We start from the raw sequence: 9,962 nt of genomic DNA, 5'->3' as shown, positions 1-9,962 counted from the left end.
TCATATTCAACAAGGTAAGGCATATTAATTTCCTTTATTTCGTGGGTAAAGTTTAGGATTTTTTTAAATTACGTAACCTTGAAACTAAGGGTTCTTGTCAGGTAATAAAAGTCTCATATTACTCACGGTAACTTAATGTTCTGAAGAAATCCCGGTCCTGAAGCTTTTAAAGGCTTATTAATTTTCTTTTGTTAGGTACGTATTAACTTAAGCGTAACATATTGTACTTTTACTTTGTAAGATGGATTAAAAGATAATCTTTTGTATTACAAAGATTTATCTTAGTATGTCATTATTTAATATTTGTTGTCCCACTGCTGGGTACGAGCTTTTTTATAGGGTTGGGCTAGGAAACTAGCTTGTAGTCCACCTGTCAGTAAGGTCATTTACCAAGGACATCTGTATAACCTTCTATATACTAAGAATTATTATAAAAATAAAGATCTAACTGTTTAAAATTATAGCCTATGCCACTTCCAGATCTTAGAGGAATTCAACGATACCTCATATTTTAAAATCCGTCAAGCCGTAAAGGCTAAAGGGCATGCTATAGAATCAGATATACATTTAGTTAATTGTATCAGGCGTTACTTTGCGGAAATCCATGCTATTAAGTTAAGATTAAAACTACTTCGCAACAATCCGCTACAAATATGTATGATGGTATATATTTTAAACCATGCAGTATGTACCACCCTCCCTCCCTCAAAGGATGCATGCAGATGCAAAAATTAAAAATATACACCACCATACATACCACCACCAACACGTGTTTCGCTCCAAAACGGAGCATCATCAGGGTAAGTTGACTCTACGACGGTTAATCGCTAAGTGTTCGACGGTTAATCGGTTAGTCACTTAGCGATTAACCGTCGTAGAGTCAACTTACCCTGATGATGCTCCGTTTTGGAGCGAAACACGTGTTGGTGGTGGTATGTATGGTGGTGTATATTTTTAATTTTTGCATCTGCATGCATCCTTTGAGGGAGGGAGGGTGGTACATACTGCATGGTTTAAAATATATACCATCATACATATTTGTAGCGGATTGTTGCGAAGTAGTTTTAATCTTAACTTAATAGATATACATTTACCTATACCTAGATACTTATGGTGAAAAAACATTAAACAAAGCAGACCTGAAGCCGATCACAGATGTGTTACTACTTAGAGGACTGAGGTCGCCTTACGCTCGTTTGTTACTCCAACCTTAAAATATATATATAAAATAATAAATAAAATCAACGGGTTGCACTCCGGGAATGCCGGCAGAAATAAAAAAAACATTCGAACCTCAACCTAGTTACGTGTAAGGGACAGCCCTACACGTAAAGGCTGCATCGCGCAGCCGTACACCGTGCTTACGCTGCATCGTGCCTTCGCGGAACGGCTAACGCTGACAAGGCGCGTCCCACGTGCAGGTGGCCATCCACCATGGGAACAGTTCACCTCCATCGCGGAAACTGACTCTACCTATCACATCGTATATTTTTTTGTTCCAAGTTGTTTTAAATTTAAATAAAAACTATTAATTCGTTCGCGAAATAGACTATTTTAATTATTTCCTCGACGCCCAGCTCCCAAGTACCTGAATAATAAAATATAATAAATAAAAAATGAAACTGACACCCATTGACATATTTTTCCTATGTTGACACCGGATGACATCTTGACTTTTGCAGCTTTAACGTCTTACGAATTTTCGATCAGGTCACGTGTCCTGACGCGTTTAACATTTTTTACCCATCACAAAAAGTGCACAACGTCGCTAAAGAAGTTTTCATTTCAAAAACCTTTTTTTTTTTTCTTCTCGAGGGGGAAACCTTCAAAAGGTACCCGACGACGTGGGAGCAACGCCGGGTTATGTGGGATTTTTACCGCACTAAAACCCCCCCGGTGGCCGTCCTCAACGCTTGTTGGAGAACTCCGGGATCTCTAACGGAACACAACCGGAGCCCTCCAAGCGCGATGCCCAACGGGCTCTACCCTGGGGGAGCAGTTTTCGCTCCTCCCACACCATCTAGTGTTTACGACGGTATGCGACCACACATACCGCCGTCCTTCCCGGGATCGCTTGCTGGACGGTTCGAGCTCCCACTCTTGCCGTCCGCAACCCCGGAAGCCCCGTTTTAGTCGCCTCCTACGACAGACAGGGGATACCGCAGCCCTATTCTAGTCCCGGAACTACAGGGACAGTGCGAGATATACCTAAGAACTTGTCACTTCAAAAACCTAGCAATTGGTTTTGTAGTAAAGTTCCAGCTCTCTTCTTTTTGGGTAAGATATAATACAGTGGGTCATAAAAAGGGTTGCAGACACTATGTAACGACGCGACAATTGCGTCACGACATTCACAAAGTAAAAGGGTCTACGTCATGTCCAACCCCGATAAACTGGTCTAGGTTTATTATCGACGCTCCCTTTCAATAAGGGTTGCTACCTAGTATGTATGTACGTGGCGTTTATTTAAAACAGTGCCGTGGTTCTGTATAGAAATAAAGTTGAATAAAATCCTTTATTGATATTAAAGCTCCTGTAGCTTTTCAAGTGTTTAATGCTTTCCGCCAAACGCTAACGCACAACGCCTAACGCTAACGCACAACGCCTAACGCTAACGCATAACTTTAGCTCAGCTTATTGTTACCGCTTCACTCAATGATAACGCTTAATATTAATACTCAGGACTAACGCTTTATTCATTCAACGCTAACAATTAATGCTAATGTCAATCAAATAGATACTTTAGTATGCGGTATTTCAAATTAATTTAAATAACTGAAACATATTTCTATTATTGGGATGCGCAAGACTTTCTAAGAAACATCTTTTATCTGCAAAGATCCGTCATGCAAATTTTTACGTAACCCCAAAACAGATAAAACAAGTACATAATCAGTTCACTTCACTACACACTGCTACAATCCCACGGACCCTTGAATACATTTTGTTTCGGACAAATCTATAAACGAAATAGATTTAGTTTTACTATGTTCTTTAACCACAGGACAGATTGAGGTCATGCCAGGTTCTCGTGGTAGATTTAAAGTAGAAATAAATTTGCATAACAAACTAGGTTTTTACTGTTTTACTCATTCTGTTTGTTGTATTATTTTCAGAAAGCCCTTTGATACTTATGTCATAGGGGTTGTTTATATTAATCGCTCCGTATCTTGGGGCGATAAGTTTGTCTTCTCAAACTTAGAGACTGGGATACCAATTCTAGGCGCGCACCTCTTTTATTTTTGCGAACTTAAGTATATGCGTATAAGCAATTAATCATTTCTTGCTTTAACGGGGATGGAAATTTGCGAGAAAATGTACAGGCCTAAAAGTTTTTAAGAATACTTTTAGAGGTGCTTGGTAAGCAGACTATGGGCTGAACTCCAGCCTAAATGATAGATCGATAGTCATCTACGCTAGCCAAGTGGGAATTGGTAAGCGTCACATCACACATATCTGAACTTTTTATAAAGAACTCTTAATTATACAGGTTTCCTTAGGATACAAATCACATAACGCACTACGTACATAATGCAAATCTTCATTATTTTATATTCAGAAACAAACATAATAAAAGAGTCTCTAAAACGAAGAGTTTCTTCGATCTATTGGTTTCTCCCAAAGGACTATTTAATGTGTAAATTGCCTATAAAACAACGTTCAGTGTATAAACGCCTTTATGTCGGTAGATTCCCTTGTGTCTAATATTATGAAATTGTATTTTACCCGTGTTTGTGTGTAGACTGATAGTTGCAACGTGTAGTGATTCTTTGATGTGAAGAAGGTTCCGGCTTCGATCTAGGTGCGTAATTTCACTTATTGTAATAACTGGAATATATTATTTATAAAAGTTTTAGTTGGAAATGGACAGGCGTTAAATTATACAAACTTATATATCAATATATACCTCAGAGTAGTAATTAACATAGAGTGCGTATTTCCCGTTAAAATTTTTGTAAGAATCGTAGGCTATCGAATCGTAGGAATCTAGTTGAAGCTATGTGAAATACAATATAGTACTAGTCTTCACAGCAAATTTAGGCCATAATTACAATATAAATAAATAAATTAGTTATATTAATAAATTAGTTATATCTCTTCTCATAGTGATGGTGTTCTGACCAATGTCTAAAATTCGTATCTTCGTAGCCTCGCTCTATACTTTACTACTTTTCCTTTCTCTAGTAAACCACATAGGAGCATTATTTAGGAGTATTGCTTGGTATCGTGTTCACACGCTTCTGTCTACATCTACAAACGTTTGGCCTTATCAGAAGCTTTGCTAAAAGCGCTTGCAAACCTACAAGAAGCAAGTCAAATGCTCTATCCACGCGTCTGAATTTGTGATGGTTTGGCAAACGTGCAGACGCGGCATTAGGCCTTGTCTAGTAATTAGACATAAAATTTAATGAGAGTTAAAATATAAAATGTTCTTAAGCTTTCGTCTCCGTACAAAATCACGGGCGAAAGTAAGTCGACTATAAAATTTTCCAATTCCCTTACAGCTCATAAAATAATATCTATTACCCATTTATTGCTCGTAACACTTCGGTTGGAGTGCAAAAGAAGATCGGACTTTTGTTTTAGAGTTTATCCGAAATCAGGTTTGTTTAACTTAATGGCAACAGATTATACCAGTGATAGTGGTTTGAAATTTGGAATCTGGAGGTCTTATGTTCGACGTCCCACATTCCTACCTAGTCGGGATAATGCGCAAAGAGGACTCCGGTTGCGTTCCTTTGGAGATCCCGGAGTCCTCTACGTAGCGCCGAGGTGTCGCACCCAAGGCATCGAGTACCTTTTAAAGTTTCAAAGATTAAAAAAGGTCCCATGTTCGAATCCCTGGCACGCACTTCCGATGCTTCATAGTATTGTGTTTGAAATTAATTATTATTTCTTTTAACGGTGAAGTAATATCGTGAGAAAATCAATACGTATAAGACTTAAAAAAAATCATAACGGTATGTAAAGTCTACAAACACGCACTTGGCCAGCATGGTACACTATAGCCTTCTCTGAGGAGACCCGTGCCCAGCAGATTCTTACTATGAGTTTGTTTCGAAGGCGCCGTAGCTACTGATGAATATGGCCGTTATGTTCATGTTTGAAGGGAGTGGTAAGAGGACTTATACGAGGGTGCGTTTTTAAGTCCGCGGAATGGCAGGGTTGGATGGGGGATAGCGGGCTCGTTAAGGGCGGTACGTGTTAAGTGACTCATAAATAGTATAAATATAAAGTTTTATCACAATTGCATCATTAGTTTTAAAACTATCGACAATTAAACAACTCAATCCGGAAGAAAATTGGAAGTATGGAGAAAATCGAGCATCGCGCCGTTATAAAGTTCCTTACCAAGCAAGGAAAGTCTGTGCAAATCATAATGGAAGAGATGTCATCGGTTTACGGGGACTCTTGACCTGGAAAAACGATGGTTTACAAGTGGAACAACCTTTTTAAGCAAGGCAGGGATTCACTTGAAGACGACCCACGACCAGGACGGTCTGTTGAGGTGACCATTCCGGAAACGATAGCGGAAGTCGAAAAATTAGTACTGGAAGATGCTCGGCTAAAGAAGAAACAGCTTGCAGAAATGGTTGGAGTATCGGATACAACCATTTTTAAAATTCTGCATGACCATCTTGGCATGACTAAAGTCAGCGCGCGGTGGGTGCCGAGAATGCTCACGCTGCCTCAGAAACAACAACGCGTTGAATGTTCCCGTGCGTTTTTGAACCTCTGTGGAGAAGATAAGGATATTGTACTGAATCGAATTGTTACTGGAGATGAAACTTGGGTTCACCATTATGAACCTGAGTCTAAACAAGACTCCATGCAGTGGCATAAAAAGGGTACAGCACCTCCTAAAAAGTTTAAGGTGTCACAATCGGCCGGCAAACTCATGGCGACAGTCTTTTGGGATGCAGAAGGAATTTTGTTAATAGATTACAAAGATAAAGGTGTCTCTATAACCGGAGAATATTACGCAACAATCTTGGAGCGGTTAAAAGAAGCCATCAAAGAAAAAAGACGAGGAAAATTATCCAGAGGTGTCCTGCTGTTGCACGACAATGCGCCCGTACACAAGAGCCGTATTGCACTGGCTGCCCTGCATAAGGTGGGCTTTGATATTTTAAATCACCCACCCTATAGTCCAGACCTGGCTCCCAGCGATTATTATCTCTTTCCAAAAATGACAAAAGAGCTTCGTGGAAAGAAATTTTCTACAGACGAAGAAGTAAAGGACGCAATTTCCTCGTATTTTTCCGACAAGGACAAAACATTTTTTTATGAGGGTTTAAATAAGTTAATACAAAGATCTGAAAAATGCATTCGTCTTGCAGGAGAATATGTAGAAAAAGAAAAATAATTTTGACATTTTATTTTCGCTCCTTGTCCCTCATTCCGCGAACTTAAAAACGTACCCTCGTACGAAGTATTCCAGCTTCGTCGTTATGGACATCTCGTTTTGATACTTTTATATTATAAAAATATTGTCTCGCTGCAAAATGTATTAGTACTTCCTAAGGAGATGGCTTAGGAGGTAAAAGAGGGGTTACTTAGAAATGTTAGATTTATAAAAGTATTACCTAAAAAAGGTCGAATCTCGAAGAAGGACCGGACCTAAATAGACAAAGCATGGTGTGAAGGTGCTGGAAGCATGTCCTAAGCAAATAGTAAAGTTTTGTCTAGACATAGGGCTGGCGACGACTTTTCGTAACATCATTGTACGTTTCTTTAGATAAACTTTAAAAATATATAAGTAGAGCACTATACTTCAGAAATATATAAAAAAACTAAAAAGAAGAAAATATTTTTTCGTTGTATAAATATTTTTGAATATGTTGAAATCCTTGCGTAAGTGTTCTACAACAAACATAATGAGAAAAGATCCGTGACCAGCAGTGGGACAATAATATAAAATTTATATTATGCTACGTCGAACGGTGGTAAAATTATAATTGTTCAACTAGGGTGGTCCACCGCCACGCGTTTTTCTAGCGTGGAGCAGTTCTTCCGTTTCGGTGGAAAGATGAGGATCCTCAGAAGTGACAACGTATCTGTAATCAACTCCCGGTAGAACCGTCGTTCTGTATGTCTACCTGATGGAAAGTAGAAGTAACGTCGCCTATGAACAATTGCAACACCAGAAGAGTCGCCAATGCATCGCCGGCTTTGGCAGGAGAGCTCTTTTTACACCTTTTTTGTAGAGCCCCATGTCATAGCGCTCCGGGAATACCTCAGGAGGAAGTTCATTCCACATCTTGCACGTTTGTGACAAGAACGTCCGCGCAAATCGAACCGTGGAGGACCGCCACGAGTCCAGTTGGTGTTGGTTGATGGAACTTCATCCTCCGGCGAGTGGTGCGATGGAGGAATGGGTGGACGTAGGCACCAGGTCAAATAGTTCCTCGGAACACTCACCATTGTAAAGCCGGAACGGGAGGCAGCATTAAGTGCAGTTCGTAGCTCGGAGGTCTTCGGATCCTTGCGCTGACGCCCAGGTTGGTAGACCTCTTGCTTAAGACCTGCATGCTCGTTTGCTACTCAATCTTATAAAATTAAATGAAAATACGCGTGGTAACCCTATCACACATGACCTTTGCAATTATTCGTAGTTTGCGAACTTACTAGTTCTTACTTCGAATTTACTTAGGGTCGGCTTTGCACTTTAGAACAGAATGACTCATGATTTTAGCCCTTAACGTAGACCAAAAATATAAGACAAAGTCTCGGTAATCGCTACATAACATTAGATTCCAACCGGAGGTTGGGCATGCGTTGGTGCCCCTGAGGACTCGGTTACAAAGTTTCGCCTAAGTATACTCTTATCATGAAAACGGAACATAGCAGCGCCTAACACTGCTGTTAGTGGATGGAAATAGTTATGGCAGTGGTACTTTCGGAGTTGAACTACAGAGAGTTCTACTACTAAAGTATCACCGATCGTTTAATGTCGCGTATGCACGTGACTACTTATCCGTGATTCTTATATACAATCTGCATAGTTTGCATTGTGTGTATACGTTATTTCTGTATATCACAAAGCAGTATTTAATGATTATGCCTTAATATCTACTACGTGGCTTAGTCTTTCTTTTTTGGTTTGGGGCGTTTAATAAATGCTGAGTTGACAGACAGAGTTATGGGCTCAAGATGGGCTTCAATCCACGGCAATGTATTTTTTGGATTCATGCTTGTGCGTACATCCTTCCATCAGACTTCGGAGGCGTAATGTGGGGCTTAGACCTATTTGACACCACTCAAACCGGTCCTGTGATGAATTAATGATTTAGTTTAAAAGTCCCATTCGAAGTAAACAAATGTTTGGGTTTACGTTTGTCAATATGTATTCATCCATCCCCCAGTGTTTGGAGGTCCACTGCTGGTCATAGGCCCTCAATTAGCACCACAGAATACACCTGTGTCCTATCAATTAATCGTCCTTCTAAGTAATTAAAATTTATCAAACATCAACACTCAATCAATAAATACCATCAGCAGAGCAAACAGAAGTTTCCCCATATTTTATGTTCTTGTTTGTGAAGTGAAACTGTTTTTGTCAGCGCTGGTTTATGCCTAAAGCCTTTCCATTCCACAGGAGACCCCAAAGATTTATAACATGATGAATGACTGTTTGTCTTTTCGGGTTGATTTTGAAACTGTTCCACTAATTTGGTGACTTTCACGTAAAGGTTTCACTTACTAAGCGTATCAATTTAATCGTTCACTAGAAATAGTCATTGTTTTTTTTACATCAAAGTATCGATTTAATAACCAAAATTGAACATTAAAACGATATCGGTTACAATAAAAATGATATTGACTTTTTTCGTTACAATTACATTTATAAAATGACAAAATTGTAAAAGCTTGCTAATTTTTTGTTGAGCTAATTATAAGGCAGTACGTAACCGGATAGAATTTTACTTCTGACTCGTCTTACCTTACCTATATTACAAGCGTGAAACTAATTATTATCCTTATTATCTGGTTTGAAGAGTGTGGCATAATTTTCCGAGGCGTTCCATCTGTGGCTGACCTCTATAGGAATATCTAATCTTATCTGAGGTTGATTACATGGTGGCAGTAGCCACTTACCATCAGGTGGACTGTATACTCGTGTGCTACTCCTATATTATAAAAAAAATATCTATATTTACCCATTTTTAACATACGCCTATATTTTTGATAAGCTCCAAACAAATGGGGTTTTCGAAAACGGATCGCGAAACAGATTAATCTGTCTCAAATAGATGCTGCGGATGAACTCAGCCCTTCCGCTAATCGGATTACCGATCAGTGTTTTATTCGAAGGGTTCGTAAACCCTTTTGTGTAAGGAAAATAAAAAATGACACCATTTTTACTATTTAGTTCTGTTATAGTTAACAAGCTGTGATTCCGCAATGCTAAGTTTAGTCTACCTTATTGGAGTTTCGAATCCTGACCCATAAATGAGAATAATTATACTGATATTCTGTTTTCAAAATGTTTATTAACACATCTATTATTATAATATCTATATCTCTCAATACATAACACAGTATCTTTACTAGTGTAATAAGGTAGAAATACGTGTTGTAATGGTGTCACGATCGACTTAGGAGATCTACTAATTTTCACATTAAGTTCTTTTCTTCACCTGACCTGTAATTTTTGGGTTATAAAGACCTCCGAGGCCTCATAAATACCCTTTCATATTCCGGTTCCCCATAGCAACAAACCAAACAGTAGAAATAACACTGTTAACTAAATAAACAGCTGATGTTTAGTCTAAATGGAGTGGGTTGGAACCTTGACTTGCATTCAATGTTATCGTTTTCCTGCCATATTTATCCCGAATCAGCGATATGTATATTGCATGACGTATGTGTGTAAATATTATTGAAACAATTGTATGATATGATGCGATATGGTTTCATATATATTTTTATAATACTGAAGTAGTCAACGATATTGCAGT

This window comes from Epargyreus clarus, unplaced genomic scaffold (genome assembly GCF_041222505.1).
Source record: "Epargyreus clarus isolate Ecla_fem2 unplaced genomic scaffold, WU_Ecla_fem_2.2 ptg000002l, whole genome shotgun sequence".
Lineage (NCBI taxonomy): Eukaryota > Metazoa > Arthropoda > Insecta > Lepidoptera > Hesperiidae > Epargyreus > Epargyreus clarus.
The sequence above is the reverse complement of the archived record's forward strand: the minus strand, read 5'-3'. Positions refer to the sequence as shown.